The sequence below is a fragment of the Triturus cristatus genome, chromosome 8, assembly GCF_964204655.1.
Source record: "Triturus cristatus chromosome 8, aTriCri1.1, whole genome shotgun sequence".
Taxonomy (NCBI): domain Eukaryota; kingdom Metazoa; phylum Chordata; class Amphibia; order Caudata; family Salamandridae; genus Triturus; species Triturus cristatus.
This window is the reverse complement of record NC_140591.1, coordinates 460,976,574-460,999,739: the sequence shown is the minus strand read 5'-3', so window position 1 is coordinate 460,999,739 and position 23,166 is coordinate 460,976,574. Positions and strand designations below refer to the sequence as shown.

At 52.5% G+C, this 23,166-nt stretch overlaps 1 protein-coding gene across 3 annotated transcripts in view; it reads left to right on the top strand.

The window, feature by feature from the left end:
* Positions 1-23,166, top strand: part of CAB39L (calcium binding protein 39 like) — a 757,003-nt gene that overhangs the window by 688,240 nt on the left and 45,597 nt on the right. The window lies entirely within an intron of this gene.

The following is a 23,166-nucleotide window of genomic DNA, read 5'->3' as shown; positions in this document are numbered from 1 at the left end:
TTGCTGTATCTACAATACCTACTTACCATGCCTACCTAGCTTCTACAGTACGCTCCTGCCATTTCTATCTACCATAACCTAGCTACTTAACATACTTGTATTTTTGCACTATTAAATTAAGCGACTGCATACCCAAGTAAAACAAAATCTTAAAAACGTACAGTTTGATTACTTTTGATTTCCTTAAAAATCTTATTACAGTATTGCATTATTTATTTTCAAACATTGTAAGTACATTTGGTTATCTATCACAATTCAAACATATTGTACGACATAAAAATATAACACAAGATCTCTCTTGTTTTAAAAACTTTTGGACAAAACTGACGATTGCATACATCCGAAATGAGTCTGGCTTATTGGCGTTCTCACTGCCTGTTTCTCCAGGCTGCTTAAATGGTAGACTCATAACACAAAGTGGGAAACCCAATATACCTTTGGAGGCTTGGGCACGATAACTTATAAGAGGTAACTGCGCCTACAAGGGATTTTGTTCGGTATAGTTATTTAAATTATTCAGGTTAATTATTTAGTTTCCAAACTCCAACTGATAGCTAGTAATTGTGTCAATCAAAATGTCAGTTTAATAGTTCTTAACAAGAGTAATCAATTGTAAACAATTTCTAACACAGGTGTAAATTCTCAAGAAATAAACAAATTTAATTTGTACAGACTGAAAAGGGGTACAGAAAGTTCTTCTAACAAAACACCATGACAGAGATTTATACTTGTTGTACAGAAAATGTATGTCTTCAAATCATGAGTGTATACATCTATTCCAAAATAATATCAAACTCAAAGAATACGTCCAGAAATAACAAAGAACATTTCTTTGAAACAAAAGCAGAAAACTGGGGAAATAGACTTTGTCGACGTTACGGTCTCTGTGACATAAATGTCCGTTAGACCATCTTCAGGACAAAGAGTAAAGAATGATAATTGTCCCTTAAGTCTGGTCATGCAAAAGTTGATGAACCAGGCTAGTCACAACTTTTTATTAAAAGGGATTTTTCAGATCTCGAAACACCGGAAAAAGCTCTGAAAGATTCTTCAACACTTAGGGAGTCTGATGTATGCAAACCCAGGGGATTTGCTAATTATGGCTGCTCGCTTTTGTCGAGCACAGCACACGGGCTAAGGCTCCTCATGCAAAACTCTGTCACTGGTGTGCGGATGGAGCTGGGCCCGAGGCCTGGGTGGGGCTGTAGCTTTGTGTCTTATCGGACTGCGTTCCATCTGGATTCGGACTACCTGGGGTATGGCCCCCACCTCTCTCTGTTGCCCCATGGTTGCTATGCCTGGGCTATCTACCTCTCGCCTGAGGCCTGGTTCATAACATGAGGAACATTGTGGGGTCCCTGCGGCCCATGCTGGTCCGCAACCCCAGCCTCCCCTGCATTGATGGGACATCTGCTCTGCATGTGAGGGGAGACGGAACCCCTAACCCCCATGTGCTTGATTTTTTGAAACTGCACCTTGTCTTGCTACCTCGGAGCTGGGAATCAGCACACACTACTTTTTGGCCACTGGCTTGATTGGGGCTCAGTTACCCGTGCCCCTCTTCCAGATAGCAACATTCCGCTGGGGTAAGCGGATACCACCCCGACAACACCTCTGAGACGCACCGCAAGCTGGATTGCTTGTGGACCGCCTGGAATGAGGTGCTGACTGTACCTGTTTCTTATGCAGTGGGTCCCTACGAAGAACTATACGGAGACCTATGTCCACCCCCCCCCCCTCCCCCCCCCCCCTCCCCCCCCCCCCCCCTTCTGATATTTGACAGTGCCTTTGGGGTGGTTTAGAGTTGTAATAGCTGGGCCTGCCTCCACGCTGTACCCATGAGCATACACTCGGGCATGTGGTCAAACTTAAACCGACTAAATTGTTGTCCATCATATCTCGTAATAGTGGGGATGCCTCCTCTGTACAAGGGTTCAGTGGTGGTGGCACACTGCACTAATTAGAGCTGACATTGGAAAAACGTTCTAGTCAGTTTGAACGGATTCTGCTGGCCATTCAGGAAACAAACTCCTGGAGCATGGCGATGCTTATATCATGCTGATCAAGATAGGCCAATATTTGCCGCCGCTTCCGCGGATCTCCCAACCCTCTAATCTTCCAAGACCTGAATCTCAGCTGTGTTGTGTCTGCCTTTTCACTCATAGTTCCCTATCGTGTAAATCCTACCATATTGTAAGTGTGTACTCCGCAGTATACAACCATGAAAGGAACAGCAGCTAATAATGGAAAGCTGTAAATAGCTCATAGCAAACTTTTCAATTAACCTTGACCCCACCACCCCCTCCCACTGAAGCATCCCAAACATGCCAGGTATATTTTCCCTCCCCCTTCCCAAGTACCCAAAAACCAGAACTTTTCGTTCAACTGGTCTAGTCTATGAGTAAAGAAAGTAGACAGAGAGATCTCCCGTCGGGGGAACTGCGGTAGGTGGCCCACGAGTACCCCCTGCCAGCCAGGGGGCCGCCTTGTAGCCTTCTTCCCCTGTCTGGCCCGAGGGGCGCCCGGCACCTGTCCAATGCTTTTTCCCAATATATGGCGCAATATGCCATTTCGTATGCATCGCCCCGTTGGAAAAAAAAAAGGGATCAGGTTATGTCCTGTGTCTTTCCCATCAGTTCAGGGTGACCTTTGTAAGATTTTAGGAGAAATTACATGATCATGTCACAAACCGGCCCTTAATCAAGGGGTGGTGTACTCGATCGTGGTGAGCCCTCTGATGTAGCCGCTGCAGGCCTGTGAATTTTAAGCCGTTTCAAAAAAATCTTCAGCATGTTGGGGTTTCGTAAAAAACGTTTGTTTGCCTTGATAAGTGACAAGGAGATGAGCAGGGTAGAGGAGAGCATACTCTGTGTGAGCCTGCCGCAGCTTCTGTTTCACCGGTAGAAATTTGCGACGTTCTTCCTGCACTGTGGGAGTGAAGTCTGGATACATGGTGAAGGGAACCCCCTCATAATGTAGCTGCTTCTTCTCCCTGTCAATCTGGAGGGCAGTATCCCTATCCCTATAATTAAGGAGGCGAGCAATGATGGACCGGGGTGTACTGCCAGGTGGAGGTTTCGGCCTGAGGGAGCGGTGTGCTCTCTCTACAACAAAGTGAGGGGAGAGAAGTTCCACTCCGACCACGTCGAGCAGCAACCGTTCTATGTATTCCTTCATTTTACCCGTATTCGTGCTTTCGTAAATGCCCAAAACGCGAATGTTATTCCTTCGGCTTCTCGCTTCCATGTCCTCGTTCTTGGCAGCGATACGTTTGAGCAGCTTATCCATTTGTGACATGGTATTCTGCGTGTGGGTGGCCGCATCCTCTACATCTGATATGCGTTGTTCTGCCTCCTTGAGCTGTGTTTCGTGGCCATCAATCTTATGGGCTATGGCATCCATGCGTGTAGTTAGTGTGTCCATCTTCCCTTCTAATCCTGCAAACCCCTGTCGGACTTCCTGCAAAAGTGCCTTCATATCTTCACTTTGCGAAGGTTGCACATCTGGCTGCAACACATCCACTCCCCCCTCCACCTCCGACGCTTGCTGCCGGGTACTTTTCTTACCATCAAAGGTGATGCGTGGTTGACGCGTGTCAGTTTTCCCCATGTTAGGCATTCAGTGTTGTGCTCTAAGCAGTGTGGAATCTGCAGGGGGGTGGGCGGGAGGATCAATTAAGTAATATCACTTGTACAGTCCCACAAAGTATGGTGCTGTTGTGCAGTCTCAGTTTGGCCTCCGGGCAGCCGCAGGGTCCTGCATGCAGCTGCCAAATTGTGCCCCGTTGATACGATGTACCTCAGTTTAATGGAGGTTGGTCTTGCCCAGGGCTCTTGGTTTCTATTTGCACCTCCCTATCATTCATGGTGCTTGCGCCTTCATAGTACTGCCTCTCCCACCTTCCTGCCGTGCTGTGCTTTCCCTACTCGCCACCACTCCGTGTTTGTTTTGCTGGGTAAACTGGTATTCACTCTGCAGTGGGGCGCATTTACATTGGTTTTGAATACCCATGAAGCTAGTGCCCCTCCTCCTGCTCTGCAGCGCCGGGCAGTACAAATATGGCACCTCCCGTATCAGGGCAGCTTCTCCCCAGTCAGCACTTCACCCATACAGATCCTGCAGAGCCCGGCCGCTGTCGAACATGACAGGAGCGTGCGACGAGCGCAGGCGAGACACCGCTCGTGAGTGAAGCAGCCTCGCGGCGTCTCACCATTACCCCCGCGCCGCCTGCATATTCCCCCTCCAGAGCCGCCTATGGCCGATCCGCCACCCGGACGGCTCCCGCACTCGGCAATGACTCACCGCGTGTTCAGTCGGCGGTGGTGCAGCTGCGTCCACCTCACGGTGCCACGTCCCTGGACCCTCAGGAGAACAGAGGGATATACCAAAGGGGGACTCACCACTGCCAGCGCGCGAGCCTCCAATCCTCGGCCCGCGCACCACGTGGGATCCCCGGGGTTCCCGTAGATGAGCAAGCCCAGCTGCAGTGTCACTTCGTCCAAGCCGGCAGCGTGGCGTCAGACCCAGATGACCGCCAGCGCAGTAGGCTGCTTCAAATGCCGGTCAAACTCTCACCACCGCAGTTGTGTGCCTCGGACTCTTCAGGGAGCAATATTACCGGGCGATGCACACCTTTGGGACAGGATAACTGAGCGGATAAAAGTGCCAGGCAGCTGGAGCCTCACAGACAAGCGGCCTTTCCGCACAAGCGCCACCTAGCGCTCCTTGTTATAGATTCCTTACCTTAGAATTACCCCCAGGCGTCAGACTGGATCCAGAGAATTTTTTCTCAGCCGCACCCCTGCGCGTCGGTTGACTCCGCGTTCATTGTAGGCATCGTGATCGTCGGGATTAGGTCACGGTATCCACTTACACGCCGCCTCTGCTCACTGACGTCAGTTCTTTCTTTTTCCGCGCCAGCCAGTGCAGATCCAGGGAGAGCGGTACCCTTAGTCATTTTTTATGTTTAAAACGTTTTATTGAGACAAAAACAAACCATGGTGGAGGGGTATAGGAGGTCAGGATACATGGAATACAGTCAAAGAAAAAGGGTGCAACTCCAGAGGGTTGGCAATAGGTAGCGCAGTAAGTCAGGGGGAAAAACACAGTAAATGAAGGCTAGAAATGCAAGCTATGGAATCCCCGCCCGCGTATCCGACACCCCAAATCTAAGCAATGAAAGCCATCAGCAACTCAACAGAACACAATCCCCCCCCCCATCCCCCATCCTCCCAGTAACGAAAAAACCCCCACACCCCCCCCCCGTCCTATGGTCCCGCACCAGAGTAATCCTCACCAGGAAGCCCCGCACCCCCCCCCCCCCCCCTCCCTGGGAGGTCCCCGCCTCACATGTAAACTAGTCCGCCGGGGTCACCGGCGGCGTCAGCCTGAGAAGCCTAAGATACCTCGGGCAGGTGAGCTCCCGGAATTCAGTGGACAGCAGCGCTAGAAAGGGTTGCCACAGCTCTTCAAATTGGTCTATCTCCCCCGCAACCGTAAGCGACAGCTTCTCCATCCCCAGCACATGCCAAAGCCTATGCAACCAACCGGTGATGGAGGGGACGGTGGCTGTGCGCCAGTGGATTAGAATGTTCTGAACCGCAGACCCCAGCGCAATTGCGATCTGCCTACCCCTACGGGACTTCAGTGGGTACATTAGGTCATTGGGGAGGCCCAGCAGGACATACGCCGGGAGTCGCGGCAGCTCTATCCCAAAGTGCTTATCCACCTCGTCCAGAACTTCCTTCCAGTAGGCGGTCAGCACTGGGCAATCCCAAAGAATGTGTGAAAGGGTACCTTCCTGCCCGCAGCTCCGCCAGCACCCCCTGTCAGTGTGCTTATGCATTTCATACAGTCTCTCCGGGGTGTAGTACCAGTATGTGGACACCTTAGTAAAGGTCTCCGTAAGGCCCGTGTGATATGCAGAGTGCCGCGCCCGATACGCAATTTTGTCCCATTCCTTGTGGCTGAGTGTCCTACCCAATTCCCTGTGCCAGCGCTCCCTCCCCGGGTTGTAATAGTGAAACGGCGGGGGTTGTAGGTATTTGTACAGATCGGTAATTAGCTTAGCGTCGGAGGTCCGAGTAGCCAACCACCTCTCATACGGTGTAATTGGACGGGCGGCGGTGGCACGCACCTGGGGCTGGAGGGCCCAATGCCGAACCTGCATGTAGCGCAATCTGTCCAGCTCCGTCAGGCCGAACTCCTGGCGGAGTTGCTGAAAAGGAACCACTCCTTCCGGGCCATAGATCTGGAAGAGTGCCCTGCAGCCCGCCTGCACCCAGTGGGAGAAAACCCCCGGCTCCATCCCTGGGGAGAAGTCCGGGTTGCCCACAATGGGCGTGAGCGGCGAAGGGAAGGTGGTAAGGCCCCGGGCCTCACAGACCGCGTCCCACACACGCAGGGGGACCCGCGTAACAAAGGAAGCGTAAAGATTAGGGGGGCGATGCGCGCGGCGCAGGAATGGAACCTCTTGTAAGGTGCGGCCCGCCACTGCCTGGTCTTGGAAGAGCCAATGTTTGTCGGACTCCCACCTGCTCCACTCCACCAGATAGCGTAGCTGTGCCGCCTGAAAGTACTTACGGAGGTCTGGAATGCCGAGACCCCCCGCCTCCGGAGCAAGCGTGGAGAGGACCCTCTTCATGCGTGGCCTGCGGCCCTGCCAGACAAAGCGGGAGATGTCAGCCTGCATTTGTCGTATCCAGCCCACCGGGGGTTGGAGCGGGAGGGCCCGGAAAAGATATAGTATCTGGGGCAACACCGTCATCTTGACCGCCGCGATTCGCCCCAGCCAGGACAGCAGGCCTTTGTTCCAGCGGCCAAGCTCATCCTTGATCTTCCTGCTGAGGGAGGCATAATTGGCCGTAACCATCTCCGGTAATGTAGGCGCCAGTAGGATCCCCAGGTACGGCACCGTGGACGAGGACCACTGCATGGGGAAGAGCCGCTGAAGATCCCTCCTGGTATCCGCAGCCAGGGACACGTCTAACGCCATCGACTTGCTCATATTCATTTTGAAGCCGGCCACCCCCGCAAAGGCGCCCAGCTCCCGGAGGCAAGCAGGCAGCGACCTCCTAGGGTCGTCCAAGGTCAACAGGACATCATCCGCGTAGAGACTGACGGTGTGGACGTACTGGCCCATCCGGACCCCGACAGCATCCGGATTATTACGAATCCTCTGAGCAAACGGCTCCATGTAGAGGGCAAACAAGAGCGGCGAAAGAGGGCAGCCCTGCCGCGTGCCGCGCTCGATGGCAAAGCCACCGGAGCTACACCCATTGACCCGCACCGACGCTGAAGGATGCTTATAGCAGTTAAACACCATGGTGCGGAACTTATCGCCGATTCCCAATTTCTTGAGGACCAGCTCAAGATACGGCCAGTGGACTCTGTCGAAGGCCTTCTCCGCATCGACGGACAGCAACATCCGCTCCCCCGAGATCCTTGAGGCCTTCTCCAGAACATGCGTCACCCGCTTGGTGTTGTCAACCGTCTGTCTGCCGGGCACAAAACCAGCCTGGTCCGCCTCCACCAGACCGGGGAGGTGTGGACTCAGCCTGGACGCGAGAATCCCCGTGTACATCTTGAGGTCGACATTTAAAAGCGAGATGGGTCGGTACGAGCCGCAGAGGGCCCGGTCCTTCCCAGGTTTTGGGATTACCGCGACCGTCGCCCTCAGGAGATCCGGAGGGATGGCTCCCGGTTCGGAGAAAGAGTTAAATAGCCGAGTAAGGACAGGGGCCACAACCGTGCAAAAAGTCTTGTAAAATAGCGACGTGTACCCGTCCGGGCCCGGGGCCTTGCCATGTTTCAGCCGCGCGATAGCTGAAATCACTTCCTCAACATGGATGTCCCGCTCCAGGTGGTCCGCCTGAGCCGGATCCAGTACCGGGAGGGTCACCGACTCCAAATAGCCGTCGGCATCCCGTGGCGAGGAGGGCTCCTCAGCATACAGCGCCTCGTAGAAGCCGCGGAAAGATTCTACTACCTCCGCGTCCCCGGAGACAACCCCCCCGTCCGTGCCCACCAATTCTTTCACAACGCTACGCTGTTGCGCGACCCGGAGCCGGTGTGCTAGGAGCTTGCCACATCTGTCCCCCCCAGTGTAGTAGGCATGTTTCAAGCGTAGGGCGGCATACTCCGCCCTGTCAAGATCCAGAGCCGACAGGAGCTTCCTCGCTGCCTTCAACTGCCTCCACACCCTCGGCGCCCCCGTGCGGCGGTGGACCTGCTCAAGCTCCCGGACCTGAGCTGTCAGCTCATCCCTCTTCAGTTGCCGCTCCTTATTTTCAGCTGCAGAGATAGAGATAAATTCCCCCCGGAGGACTGCCTTCAATGCCGCCCACTGTGTCGCCTGCGAGGTGTCAGTGTTGCTATTGTGGGTGAGATAGTCCCGTATGACCTCCCCGATGCGTTGCACCACCGACTTCTTGTGTAGAAGGGTATCCCGGAGGCGCCACACCCCCCGAGAGGGGGAGGCCGCCGGCCACTGGAAAACGCCGGTGACTGGGGAGTGGTCAGACAGGGTCAGGACCCCGATGTCCGCCGCCGTGGCAGCGGCACGCATCGGTCCACTCACCAGGAGGTAGTCCAGCCGTGAGTAGGTTCGGTGTGCGTGCGAGAAATAAGAGTAGTCCCTATCCGTGGGGTGCATGGAGCGCCAGAGGTCGTGCAAGTCCATTTCCGCAATCCGGGCCCTCCCAGCCTGGGACAGTTCCCCCGTCTGCGGGAAGCGCTGCGCCGATCTGTCCATCACAGAATCGAAGACAATGTTAAGGTCCCCCCCCAAGATAATGTGGCGGTCGGGGGAAGCAGTGACATCCACCAGCGCGGAGTCTAGGAAGCGCTCTTGGTGATCGTTTGGGCTATAAACGGAGCCGACCGTAAATGCTATGCCTCCCAGGCGCATGCGATACGCAAGGAGCCTCCCCTTCTGTTCAGCACACTTATGCAAAACCTCCCCCCGAAAGGAGCTCGCTAGGAGAATGGCTACCCCCGCCGTCTTGTTCGCTGCCGAGGAAAAGAACTGGGTAGGGAACCTGGCAGAACGCATCCTATGGCAATCTCGGGGCAATAAGTGTGTCTCCTGCAGAAGGCAAATGTCCGCCTGCGTCCCCTCCAGCAACGATAGGATCGCTCTGCGCTTCACCGGGTTATTCAGACCCTGAACATTAAGGGTCACTACCTTTAGGCCCGGCATTCCTCGCGGGGATCGGGAGCGCCATGCAATGGGCAGGGAATCAGCGGGTGGGGCGCGCGGGGCCGCCGCGCAGGACAAGCCAAAACAAAGCGGGCATAGACAACATCGGACGGGACCTTCCCAACCCCAAAACAACCCCCTCCCCCACCCCAAACACAACCCTGGCAACTAGCCACCCACAAACTCAAACACCCCATTGTCTCAGTCAAGCCCCAAGACGGGCAAGTCCGTAGAAAGGAACGAAGTGGACGTCCAGCCACTCACCTCCATCCGCTCCCCCCCAACCCCCCCGCCCCGTACCAAGCATGTAAAGAAGCTAAAGACATCTCCCCCCGGAGTGTGTGTTAGGCCGTCAAGGCCACGCCAGAGGAGCCGGTCGAGTCCCCGGCCGCCGCCCTCAGAGCGTCGGCCATGTCCGCCCTGATGGTAGGGGAGTCCGGACGCCCCACGCTGGCCGCTGAGCGCCGCCTCGTTGACCTCCGCCGGTTCCGTCTCTCCGAGGACCTCCACGACGGCGTAGCTCCTTCTTCCTCCGCTGCCGTGAGCCCCAGGACACCACAAATGTCTTGCAAGGAGCGTAGCTGGTGTAACACCCCATTCCACCGAAAAATCAGGCGGAAGGGGTGACCCCAAGAGTACTGCGTCTCGTGTTCGCGCAAAAAGTCAGTGGCAATCCTAAAGGACCTGCGTTTCTGCAGCGTGATGGCGGAGAGGTCCTGGTAAAGCGCCACCGGCCGATCCCGGAAAGTCAGGGGCTGTTTCCTGCGGGCCTCAGCCATGATGCGTTCCTTCAGTGGAAAGTCGGGCAGGAAGGCCAGAATGTCCGGTGGAGGTGCCGATGACTGGCGCTGCCGGCCGACCCTATGCGCCCTATCAATGCTGATGGGAAAGTCCGCAGCTTCCCCCAGGATCTCTCGGAACAGGGCCTGCAGGTAGCCCCTCAGATCGGACCCCTCATCCGCAGTCGGCACACCACGCACTCGGATGTTGTTCCTCCGAGATCTGTTCTCAAGGTCCTCAGAGTGGGCCTGGAGCTCCACACACTGCTCCCGGAGGCGGAGAACGTCCTGCTGTAGGTGGACTATCTCCTCCGCTCGATGTTGGCCCTCCGTCTCCACCGCTTCAACACGTTCGCCAAGGCCCTCCACCTCCCTGCGCACTTCTCGGACCTCGCTGGCCACCTCCCGCTTCAGTGTCTGGAAGTCCTCCCTGAGGGAGCTAAACAGTTCCTCCATAAAGGCCCTCGTGACGGGTGGCTCCCCCCCAGTCACATCCGCCGGAGCCCGGGAGGACCCCGGCGAGGGCTGCGTCCTGTCCCGCAATTGCTGGGCCCTGCCAAGCATGTCCGGCAGGGTACGGTCCCCTTTCTTCGGGCCGCCTCTTCCAGACATCGCTAGCTCCGCAGTCGAGCACAGATCCAGGCGCCCCAGGGGTGCTCAGCCGCCGGCAAGCACTCGACGTGGGTATCCCCCACGAGCGAAGTCGCTGCGTCACAGGTGACAAAATGGCGGCCCAGTCCGGTCACCGTCAGCCGCGGGAGCCCGTGCGAGACAACCAAGGGGGCCGCAGTGGGGGGGTCTCATCAGCACATCCCTCCGAGAGTCAGCCCAGCAGCAGCGGGGGGTCACCTGCATCCAGCAGCCAGGACTCCGGCGAAGGCTGCCACCACTGCTCCTTCGGGGACAAAATGGCGGCAGGGCGGAGCAGGCCAAAATGACCAGGCCCGACGACACCACCGGGGCCCCTGAAGCACCCCACAGTCAAATAAGTTCCACCACCGGCCCCAGTCCGTCACGCACAGGGCCCAGATGGTCCAACCCCGTCAGGGAGTCCGCTGTACCTCGGCTAGGGGTTAGGGGCCCCCGCAGTGCGAGGTGTCGCCGTCACAAGTCCGAGTGCCGGGGCGCCCGTCTCAAGCCTTCCGCACCGTCGGGTCCTCTCCCGCAAGGCTCCTTCAATCTCCGTCGAGCGGCGGGCCAGATCCCCTCCAAATCGCAACTTTCAGCACCAGGCCCAACCGAGGTGTCCGGACAGCACTCCAATGCGCTCCGCCCCTCGGGCTCGCCGTCGTCCCTTGAACTCGATCGAACTTTTGGGGGGGTTCCCCCGAGGCGATCCGAACCAAAACAGCACCAATATGCACCCCTGATGCTCCGCCACTCTCCTCTCCCGCGCTGAGCCTCAGCAGGGGGAGAAAAGCGTAAGAAAAGGGCTCAAGCTTGGCCGGGCTGGAGGAGCTACGGGAGGAAGCGTCCGCTCACCCCGCCATCTTGGCCACGCCCCCCTTAGTCATTTTTTTACTAAACTTTTCAACTTTTGTCGACATCTTTTTTGAAGTCTTACAACCCGGTGCACGAGGGATGTCAAGTCATCAACCCGGTTTCAAGCTTTGTGACTCCTGTCACAAGCCGATGTCGGTCACCGTTCCGCACCTCGTGTGCCTTTGGTGCCTGGAGTGCGACCGCGACCCGAAGTCGTGCTCAGACTGCCAGGCCCGGAACCCTAAGTCTTTGCATGAGTGTTCCCGAAATCTTTTGGAGGCCCGGTAGTCGTCTCAGCGCCGTCTGAGATCTCTCTAGAGGGGAAGGTCACGGGACTGGTTGCGGAGCCATCACCACCATTTATCATCAAAGTCTTCGTCATCGGGTAAGTCCAAGCACAAGAAGAAGGCGAAGAAGCATTGTTGCTCTTCACCTTCTCCCCATCCGTCGGCTGACGCGGGACATAGAGGGTCGTCGTTCTCTGGCTTTGCCCTCGGAGCCTGCTGGGACGGCTCCGCGCTTCCCTCCTTTTCCGGGAGCTGGAGCATCCCCTGCCTAGCTTCGTGCATTTTACGAAGCCCTCCACTCCATCTTTGGGCAGCTCGATTCCGCCGGCCCGCCTTCGGGCCCCGCCCACTCGGCTGGGGGCTCTAGGCTGCCAATTCCGGCGGCTCTGCCCAAGGCGCCACAGGGCCCCCATGGATCCAATCCTGGATCCAGATCGGCGGCGGTTGACCTCATGGTAACTTCCCTGGCACCAATTCCTCTGACGACACCTCTTACGCCGGTTGCGCCCCTGGCTGGCGTTGACCCCAGCCTCCCTCTCGACTTGGACACAGAGCTGGACCGACATTGGAGGGTACTTTTCTACTGCTGTTCTTCCCTGGCGTTCCCCATTGCCCCGAGTGGCAGCCAGAGGATGGTGAGGAGAACTGGGAGTGGTATGTTTTCCCTCTGGCAGACCAGCTTGAAAAGCTGGACTGGAGAGAGGAGTTTGGTGATGCCAGTGGTCTGGGTACCTCCCCAGACCTTGGTATGCTTTCTCCCCTGACTACGGAGGTCGGAGCTTCCTACGTTATGGTGTTGCGTACGGCAGGTGAGGCCTTGGGCCTTGAGCTTCCTACGGTGGCAGTCAGGACTAACCTCTTGACTGAGGTGCTTCAGCCGGCAGCAGCCTCTTCAGAGTCCTTGCTGCCTTTCAGTGAGGCCCTCACTGATGTCCTTCTGGGCTCCTGGTCCAAGCCCAGCACAGGGGCTCCTGTGGATAGGATTATTGCCAGACGCCACCTCCTGGCCCCCACGTTTTCTCTCTCAACACCCTACCCTGAGAGCTTTGTGGTCCAAGCCTCATCCTCGAAAGGAAGCACTTGCCCTACAGCTCCTCACAATAGGGAATCCAAGAAGCTGGACCATCTTGGGAAGAAGATGTATTCTTCCACCAGCTTAGGACTGCGGTTGGTGAACACCGCAACTCTCTTACATTCGGTGTGGGACACGGTTGCGCGAGTGCTGCCACAGTGCCCAGGGGTGGCCGGCGCCGTGCTCGCCCACGCGGTTGCTGAGTGTTGAGACGCAGCAAAGTTCACCATCCGGTGTGTGATGGATACCGCCGACTCGCTGGGTAGGAAGATTTCCACGTAGGTAGCCCTGAGGCGCTACGCCTGGCTGAGAACCTCTGACTTCTCTGGGGATATCCAATCTTCCCTTTTAGGCATGCCCTTTGATGGCCGTTGCCAGTTTAGTGAAAAGGCGGACAACGTGCTCGCGCACTTCAAGGATTCTAGGGCTACGGGCAGGTCCTTGGGCCTTGCAGCAACTTTTCGCCCCACGTAGTCTGCCTTTCTCCCCATTTGTGGCCACCAAAGGGGTGCCCCACTACGTTCCACCCAGAGCTGCAGGGCAGCACAAGCCACCCAGCCTCTGCACGGCCGGGGACGTGAGACCCAGCGTCATTGGTCCAGGGGCCAGAGGGCGGGTTAATCCACCAGTGCCCCCCCTGCAGCTGCCTCCAAACCATCCTCGTCTGACTTTTTAGGGCCACCAGTTGCGATTCGGCGGTCGGATCTGCCATCACCTCCCTCACTGGCACAACATCACATCGGACAGTTGGGTTTTGGAGATATTGCAAAGGGGCTACTCCCGCCCCTTTGAGACTGCCCCTCCCTCCATGCCACCAACACTCCATCGCATGTTGTAGGATCACTTGGCCCTTCTCCATCAGGAAGTTACGGCTCTCTTGGCCAAGAGAGCTATCGAGCGAGTCCCTGTGCCAGAGGTAGGTCATGGTTGTTATTACCACTACTGCCTGGTACCCAAGAAGGACAAAGGCCAGCATCCTATCTTGGATCTCAAGGAAGTCAACCGCTTCCTCCGGAAGGAGAAATAAAAATGTTTGACATTGGCTCAGGTCCTGTCTGCCCTCAACCCTGGATACTAGCTTTGGACTTGCAGGACACTTATTTTCACATCCCAGTCATGCCTGCTCACCCGCGCTACCTGCAGTTCACAGTAGGCTACAAGCATTTTCAGTTTACTGTGCTCCCCTTTGGCCTTATCAGCGCCCTGCGGGTGTTCACAAAAGTGATGGTGGTGGTCGCAGCTCATCTGCCCAGATCTGGGGTTCCAGTCTTCCCTTATCTCGATGACTGGCTGTTGAAGGTGGGCTCGCCCCAGGCTATCGTCTCCCACCTCTAGACTACAGCAGACTTCTGGCATTCACTGTGGTTCACAGTCAACGTTCCGAAGTCGCACCTGATTCCCTCCCAGAAGCTCCTTTTTCATCAGATCTGTTCTGGACCCAGTGCAGTTTCGGGCCTATCCTCCCGAGCAGTGAGTCCGGGATATTTGGGCTATGATACCGACGTTTCAACCTCTATCCCGGATTTCGGTGAGAATGACCCTGAGGCTGCTGGGCCTCATGTCCTCCTGCATCCTGCTGGTGGATCATGCCAGGTGGCATATGCGGGCACTGCAGTGGGACCTGAAGTTTCAGTGGGCGCAGCATCAGGGGAATCTTTCCGATTGTGTCCAGATCTCAGAGGACACTGCACAACAATTGCAGTGGTTTCTAACAGACCAGGATTGGGTTAGCGGCAGATCCCTCTTCCATCTCCAACCAGAGTTTAGAGTGGTGACAGATGCGTCACTCCTGGGATGGTGCCGGCCACAAGGGAGAGGCGGAGATCAGAGGCCTCTAGTCTCCGGCAGAGTCCGGGCTCCACATCAACCTTCTGGAGCTCCGGGCGATTCGTCTTGCACTGAAGGCAGTCTTTCCCTCTGTCAGAGGAAGAGTAATGCAGGTGTTCATGGACAACACCACGTCATGTGGTACTGCAACAAACAGGGCGGGTGGGGTCATGGACCCTATGTCAAGATGCTCTTCGCCTTTAGACGTGGCTGGAACATCAGGGCATATCCCTCGTGGTTCCACACCTGGCAGGTTCCCTGAATCCCAGGGCAGATGAACTCAGCTGCCGGTGCATGATGGATCACGAATGGCTTCTTTACTCGGAGGTGGTCTCTTTCAGCAGTGGGGAGAGCCTTGGTTAGATCGGTTCGCCACTGAAGAGAACGCGCAATGTCAGCAGTTCTGCGCGTTGGAATTTCCAAGGCGGCACTCGTTCGGCGATGCTTTTTGCCGCAAGTGGAATTGCGGTCTTCTGTGCGCCTTTCCGCCTATCCCACTTCTGCCCAGAGTGCTGAAGAAGATCAAGCGGGACCGGGCCAAAGTCATTCTTGTGGCTCCGGACTGGGCATGACGGGTCTAGTATCCCGAGCTCTTGATCATGGCTATCGATCCTCCGATCAGACTGTCCCCTGCTGTTGCAGCAGCAGGGGACAGTCCTCCACCCGAACCTGTCCAGCCTCCACCGCCTTGCGTGAAGATTGAGCGGCGACAGTTGACAGCTTACGACCTCCCTCCCGAAGTCTGTAATGTCATTTTGGCAGCCAGGTGTCCCTCTACTAAAACAGTATACGCCTGTAGATGGAACAAATTTGTGGCATGGTGCACAGCACAGGCTGTGGATCCCCTTTCTGCCCCTCTCTCTGAGGTTCTCCTCTTCATACTTTCTGTGGCCCAACAGGGCTCTGCCCTGGGCAACCTTAAAGGTTATCTTTCAGCCAATTCGGCCTTTATTTACTTTCCTAATCAGCCTTCTCTTATCGAGTCCCCTATTGTAAATAGGTTTCTTAAGGGCATTTCTCACCTTTTTCCTCCTATTCCTCTCATAATGCCCCAGTAGAACTTGAATCTTGTCTTAACTTACCTTATGTGCTCTCCTTTCGAGCCACTACATAATTGTCCTCCTAGACTCTTGACTTTAAAAACTGCTTTTCTGGTTGCCATAACCTCTGCTCGCAAAGCGAGTAAGCTTCAGGCTCTAACTTCTAAACCTCCTTTCCTTGCTGTCCATGCAGACAAGATTGTCCTTCGAACTAGGCCTTCTTTTCTACCCAAAGTGGTTACCTTTTTCCACATAGGACAGACCATCACTTTGCCCACCTTCTTCCCCCCAACCACCCCATCCTTCCAAGGAGGAGGAACGACTCCACCGTCTGGATCCAAAACGTGCGTTCTCATTTTATCTGGATCGCACAAAACAATTCCGGGTGGCCGATCATCTCTTTGTTGGATATGTGGGTGCCAATAAAGGTTGGGCCATGCAAAAACGGATCATATTTCGATGGGTTGTCCTTTGCATTAAGGTCTGTTATTCCTTGGCGAAAAAGGAGCCTCCGGTAGGACTGCACGCCCATTCCACCAGGGCAACGGCAGCCACTACTGTTTTGGGACGTGGAGTCCCCCTCAGTAACATCTGCCAGGCAGCCACGACAGCATTACTGCACACGTTCACTGAACATTATTGCCTGGATAGTCAAGTCCCGAGAGACAGCTTCTTTGGTCGTTCAGTTCGCCAGGACTTAATGGTGTGAACTTAGTTTGCAGACCCACCTCCGGGGTTGGTATTGCTGGGGTATCTATTCTATGGTAAGGAATCTATAACTGATCTTGCAGATGAACAACTTACTTACCTTCGGTAACAATAGATTTGTAAGAGACATATATTAGTTATAGATTCCTTACCGCCCCACCCATCCTCCCCTTTCTGTTAACTGACTTCTAGGGTAAGGGACTCTCTTTCAGGGCCCTAGTTTTGTGCACCAATGGTCAGTCTTACATGGCTCTGCGCTTCTGGCGTGGAATGTCGTGTAAAAGAACTGACGTCAGTGTGCAGGGGCGGCGTCTAAGTAGATACTGCGACATCATCCCTGTGATCACAACGACGAACGTAGAGTTGACCGATGCCACTTACTGACACGCAGGGGTACTGATGAGAAAAAATTCTCCGGATCCAGTCTGACCCCAGGGGGTAATGCTAAGGGTAAAGAATCTATAACTAATATGTCTCTTACAGATATATCATTACCAAAGGTAATTAACTTGTTCATTAGAAACGCTATGGACCTGTAGAAGCTTTTTGATTCTTTTGTTGAGTTTATGGACAGTTTGAATTTAAGCACTAAATTAATAAATAGCATGTTATGGCCATCGGCCTGCAGAAGCATTTAGATTCTTTTGTTGAGTTTATGGACAATTTGAGTTTAAGCTCTAAAGTCTATAAATAGCATGTTATGGCCATTGGCCTAGAAAACACCAAATCCAGAATAGTTTTTAAAGAAAAAAAAGAAAATTTGAACTAAGGACAGTTATATCAGTAAAGTGAAATAATTTTGTTATCTTGGTGTCCTCTTTGATGCCTCACTGAGTTGGTCCTTTCTTATAAAACACAACTGTCTACTATTGGGCAGGGCTATCCAGGGTGTATTTGATTTTACTAAGCATCTATGCCATACTCAGTTGATGCTATGTTTAAAATATATAATGCTAAGTGCTTCCGATTGTTTCTTATCGGTGTGATATTAAGTGATATGTTACTTTTCCTAACTTCTCTAGACAAAGGGGAACAAATATATGAGAAAGTTGTAATCCTTGCCAAATAATGTTGCCTCAGAGGTGGCACATCAAGCTGGGTATGAACTATTTTACTGATATGATACAGTTGCTCCCTCAGATGTAATTGCTTGAAGTTTGGACTAACCCTCAAACCATGCTTAATCAAATCATTTTGGAGTACTGCCATGAGTCTGCCCATGCATCATCAATACCCTGGCTGAAATGTTTAGAGTCTGTGTTTAGGGCCCTTGGTCAACCCGAGCTATTCAATCTACCCAGTACGATCAGTAAGGCTGATGTGGTCTGGACAAAAATGCTTTTGTTTATTGGAAACAGTCTGAGCGAGAATATGGGTCTTTGATGAAACTGATGGTTAGACATTCAGTTATGATCATCCAAACCCCAAACACAATTAAACCTTATCTTTGTTTAGTGTTGTCTAACTACCATAAATACCTTTGGACTAGTTTCAGGTTAATTTTGTCTCACTTTTTACTACAAATACTGAAGGGATGCACAAAAGACGCTGATATTGGCCCTTGTCGTTGTGACATTGTCTCTCGTCAGGACACTTTGCACTTTATTATGCTTTGCCCTATGTACAGTTCCTTAAGGAAGGTTTTATGCATCCCATTTTGCAGATACAAAGACAGGCGCTCTTGTATCTGCAGCTCCTACCGGACGTGAAGATTCGTCATTCAGGCTCTAGTTTCCTTGCGGTGCAACGTAAGCTAGACGAGCCCTAGGAGATATATGAATTGTGGTGCCTTATAATCTTAACTGAGTATAAAGGGTCTGTATAACGTTTGCATTTACATTTGGGTGCTTTTATGGTTTTGACTGAAACAGAATAAAGCTTTTTGATGATGATGATTAGTGGGTATATCCCTGCTGCAGCGATCCCCAAACAATGATCCACTGGGGAAGGATACCATTGAAAATGGAAGATTCTCCCCTTTCCTGTGATACCTCCCCCTGTCTGATTTGATGCTCGGGGGTGCAGAGAAATGCCCCCTAGAAGCAAAGCAATGGAAGTAAAATCAGCCGATCGACTCAGATCACTTTCACTGTAATTACGTCCGCACGACATGCGCGCCGATCTGCATTACAAACTAAATTTTTTAAAAAGGTATCAGTAGCCCGAAGAGAAACAGAAAAAAGAAATCCCTCTGGTGCATGCACAAGAGTGATTTTCTGTGCCTAATACCAGGACTGGCTGGAGCCATCCACAGCACCAAAGCGCTGCTGCACTGGACGGCTCCAGCACGTCCTTAGCATGCAAGAGATTAAAAAAAATAAAAAAATCGGGAATTAAAAAAGTTCGGTCATTTCCTCTCATCCTAGTCAATTGCATTCACTGCCTGTCGCCAAGAGAAGTCTTTTTAAAACACCATACCTTTCTAATAAAAAGGTGTACATTACAGCACCAGGTTCATCTTTGTCCTCCTTATTTCCTTTGTAAAAACTCCAACATCTGATCTTTATGCTTAAATGTAAAAGAGCTGATAGGGATGATGCTCACTATAAGGGCTAACGGCCAAAGCAAAGATTGCCATGCCTTTTTGTGTCTCGCATAGGCAGCGCATGCGCTGCCTCTCTGAGGCATCAAGTAATCCGTATTAGTGGTGAAACTCAACCCATTGCGTTTCTATGGGTTTTGTCGCTTGCCATTGGTTACATCTGGCATTGCTCTTCTTATCTCGCTAATTTATTGGCTGGTGGTCCGATACCTCACTTCCGTTTTGCTTCTGTTTTGCAGGAAGCAGCACCGACCAACTACAGTTTAGTTTCACTGCTCGGCGTTAACTATTCATTTAGGGACTACTTCCTTGTTATTTTACTATTTACAACACCCTGCTTCACCTCTCTGATAGCGCAGCTCACTAAATTATTTCTTTATTGAAATTAAACTTTATTATGCAGCGGCATGCCACGCTTGATGTTTATGGCAGACAGCTGCTTTCTCTCCCGCCCCTCAGGAGAAAGGTCTTCTGATGCTGCCGCGTGCGCTGCCATTGCAGGGCCCCACCTGCCCCCCTCGTACCAGGGAACATGAGGAAGCCACTCCCCTACTGCCGGGAGAACCATGCCACGCTTGATGTTTATGGCAGACAGCCGCTTTCTCTGCAACTCGAGCTGCCTCCTTCTCCCGCCCCTCAGGAGAAAGGGCTTCTGCCGCTGCTGCTTGCGCTGCCATTGCAGGTCCCCACCTGCACCCCTCTTACCAGGGAACATGAGGAAGCCGTGCCCCTACTGACGGGAGAATAGACACCGGGCCAAAAGTGGAAGCATCGTTCCACGCAGCAGATATGGTATGTACAGCAAAGTGGAGACAGGGCCCTGCGCAGAACATGCCCCCTCCCCTTCAATGTATGGAGGTCTTCACTGCAGATTGTGTGAAGAAGGGAAAGTACACCCATTATAGAACTAGTGATCTGAATCGACCACGGATCCAGCTTCGGGGACAGACATTTGTAGTTTTACACTGTTTTGTATACTGCGACTGCTGAGCGTTCGACTAAACACCGTGGTATATGCTGAAAAATCTGAATCGATATGAGGACTAACCCATGTGACAGCCGTGCCCCGGTCATGCTCTTATTCTGAGGCTTAATCATGCATAACCAAGTGTGAATAGCTCGGCTTTCACAAGTCCCTTAAGCCTAAGGTAGCTCTGTGGGTTCAGGCTGGAGATGTGGTTTCTGACGTTCCACTTCTAGAGGATCCAGAGCCCATTCAGAGCCCTCCAGAACCATCTCCAGTCACCTCCATAAACTTCTTAATACCGCACGCCCCTGTATTCTCTGCATGCGCCTGGAATACAGGTCTCAACATAGGCGCTACTACCTGCTGCTCTTTCCTTCGAACACCTACAAATTGACCTATGTTTCAGTTTTGATATGATGTCAAGGCCGTTACTTTTTCCACCCTTTGGCTTATCTTTTGAAATATTTTCTAGGCATTAATAATTACTTTGAACCCGACACCTCTCAGTGCGTGAGGCTGTATTTGAAAGTACGGATCACGTTCCACGTCTACTACGATACAAAAGGGCAGAACAAAGCAGATTTACATTGAGTTCACTGGCCGTTTTACACCAATATGTGCACTGACGAAAACAAATATGACGTCATGCACCGGTACTTGATCTAAATGTTAGTGCAAGACTCTGCTGGTACGAGGGCAATCTATGTAATCAAAATGACATTACTGACTTGTGACCCAGCAGACCCAGGCTGCAAATTCTGGCATCTCAATTTGACTGCATTGTTTGATCGTCATCATATTTCCTTATGCCTCAGTTTTTTTTTAATCTGCAAACATAAAAATTGCTTCAGAATGAACTAAATGTCAGCTTTAGTTTATATACATAAGCTTGACATTTCTTTCGTATTACAATCTACCTAAGCACTTTATTATCATATCACAGTATTACGCAACTCATTAAAATATCGTGGTAATCGAACATGCGTCTCCCCTCTGCAGGAAATATAACTTGTAGCCTGCAAGTTGCAATCGGATCTCTACAGCTGGCATACAAATGTGGTAAACTGCGAATTTGCGAGATTTTGAACTATTGGCATTATAAATGACAATGCCTTTTATTTATGTATTTAAAAAACCTGCCATATTAAAAGGCATTGTCATTTACAATTCCAATAGGTCAAAGTTTTGAAAACGAGACCTATTGCATTGCAAATACTTGTTTAGTATCGTATCCAATTATGAGAGGTTTAGAAACTGCTCAAATCTCATCTATCGCATAAATAATTTACTCTTTCATCATTTCACGTCTAGTATAATGGTTCTGGAAGCCCTCTGACACTTCTTTTCGAGGTATTAGTTTGCTCTGCAAATATTCTTTCATAAATATATTCAAATGCGTCTTAAATATATATGACTGAAAGGCTCACTTCTTTCTAATCTTGGTTACATGAAGTTTATTATCCTGTTTATTTTCCTCCTGTTGCTTGTTAACTTTAACTCCATCTTCTTAGTTTTCCTTTCAGAGTCGTCATAACTTTCAAAGATGAGTTGTCCCTAATTGCCTGCGTAATATCTTTTCTGCCAGAAGTTGTTCAAAGTGTTATCAGCAAGAGAAATAAGTAGTTCAAAAAGGTTTTCTGAATGAAGATTCTCATAAAACTAGGAAGTATAGGGTTAATTAACATGAAAAAACAGTGATATATTAATGTGCTTAAGGGAGACTGGCACCTAACTCAAGACCAGTAGAATGGCTCTCAAGATACTGGATCTCTCTCCAACTCAGCGAAGTTAAATATTTTAAGACAAACAATAGGTCTCAGAAGAAGATGTAATGTTTTAGAGACTAAGCCAAGTCAACACAAGTTTTAACACTAATAGTTTTTATCTGATAGAGACATCTATCCGCAGATTCCTTACCTTTGAACTTCCAGGTGTCAGGCTGAATCCAGAAGATATCTATCAGCAGTACCCCTGTGCGCCGGTAGGTGGCATCAGTTGACTCCGCGTGACGTAGTATGAGTCGTGATTGTCAATGTCGTGACGCCCGCGTTGTCAACATAACCGCCACTCTGGCGCGCTGACGTCAGGTTTTTTTCTGCGCCAGCCAGCGTTGATCCTTTGGAGAGCTACCCCCTCTCATTTTTTGACAGACTTTTAGTCTTCTTCTTTTGATGTGTAGGAGTCAGGTTGAGTAAGAAGGCCATGTCAGTCACGGACCCCCACTTAGTGTGTCTTTGGTGTCTGGAGAGCAACCACGACTCGAAGTCGTGCTCCGACTGCCGGGCCGTGGCGCCGAAGGCTTTGAGGGAGCTGTCCCTGAAGCTGCTCACGACCCAGCGCCCTGCACTGCGGAGGTTGCCTCATCGGTCTCGGTCGAGAGGAAGGTCCGAGCACTGCTCTGGTGAATCGAATTCCTCTTCGTGGAAGTCATCATAGTCAGGTAAGAGGCACCACAAAAAGCACAAGAAGTCCGCGCTTCCCTGCCTTTCCTGGTCTGGGAGCAACCCACGCCCAGCTTAAAGAGTTTTAAGACACCATGTGCGCCATATTTGGGCGGTCTGACCCTGCTGGCGCACCTTTGGGACCCGCAGGCTCAGATAATGGAGGAGTCCCTGTGGGTTCTGCGACTGCGGCTCCAGCGCCACAGCCTCCGCCTGGACCTGTTCCCGGGTCCAGACCGGCGCCGGTTGCACCTCCACAGCTACCTTCCCCGGCGCCGCGCCAAGGTCCTCTAAGTTGCTGGTGCCTACCGGCGGCGTCTCTCCTATCCTCATACCCGATGACATAGAGCCAGTCAGGCATTCTCCGATGCCATGTTGTTCAACATGCCCTATTCTGAAGGGTTAGGGACAGATGAAGAGGATTGGGAGGGGGAGCAGAATCCCTTGAAAATCCAGCACCCACAAGAGATGGACTGGTATGATTAACTGGGTGATGCCAGTTGTTTGGCCACCTCCCCAGACTCTGGCATGCTGTCTCCACCTACCCTGGCTACGAAGGAGGGGGCATAATTTGCTATGATGGTGCGTAGGGTTACAGAGGTCCTGCAGCCTGGGGTATCTAGCTCGGAACCCTTGCTGTCTTTTAATGAGGCCTAACGGACACCCTTCTGGTCACCTGGTCCAAACCCAGCAGAGGGGCTCCTGTGAATAGGACGATTACCTGCCGCCGTTGCCCTGCACCAGGCGACCCACTTTTCCTCACCACCCACCTCATCGCACCCTACAAAGCTTGGTGGTTCAAGCTTCCACTTCCTCTGGCGC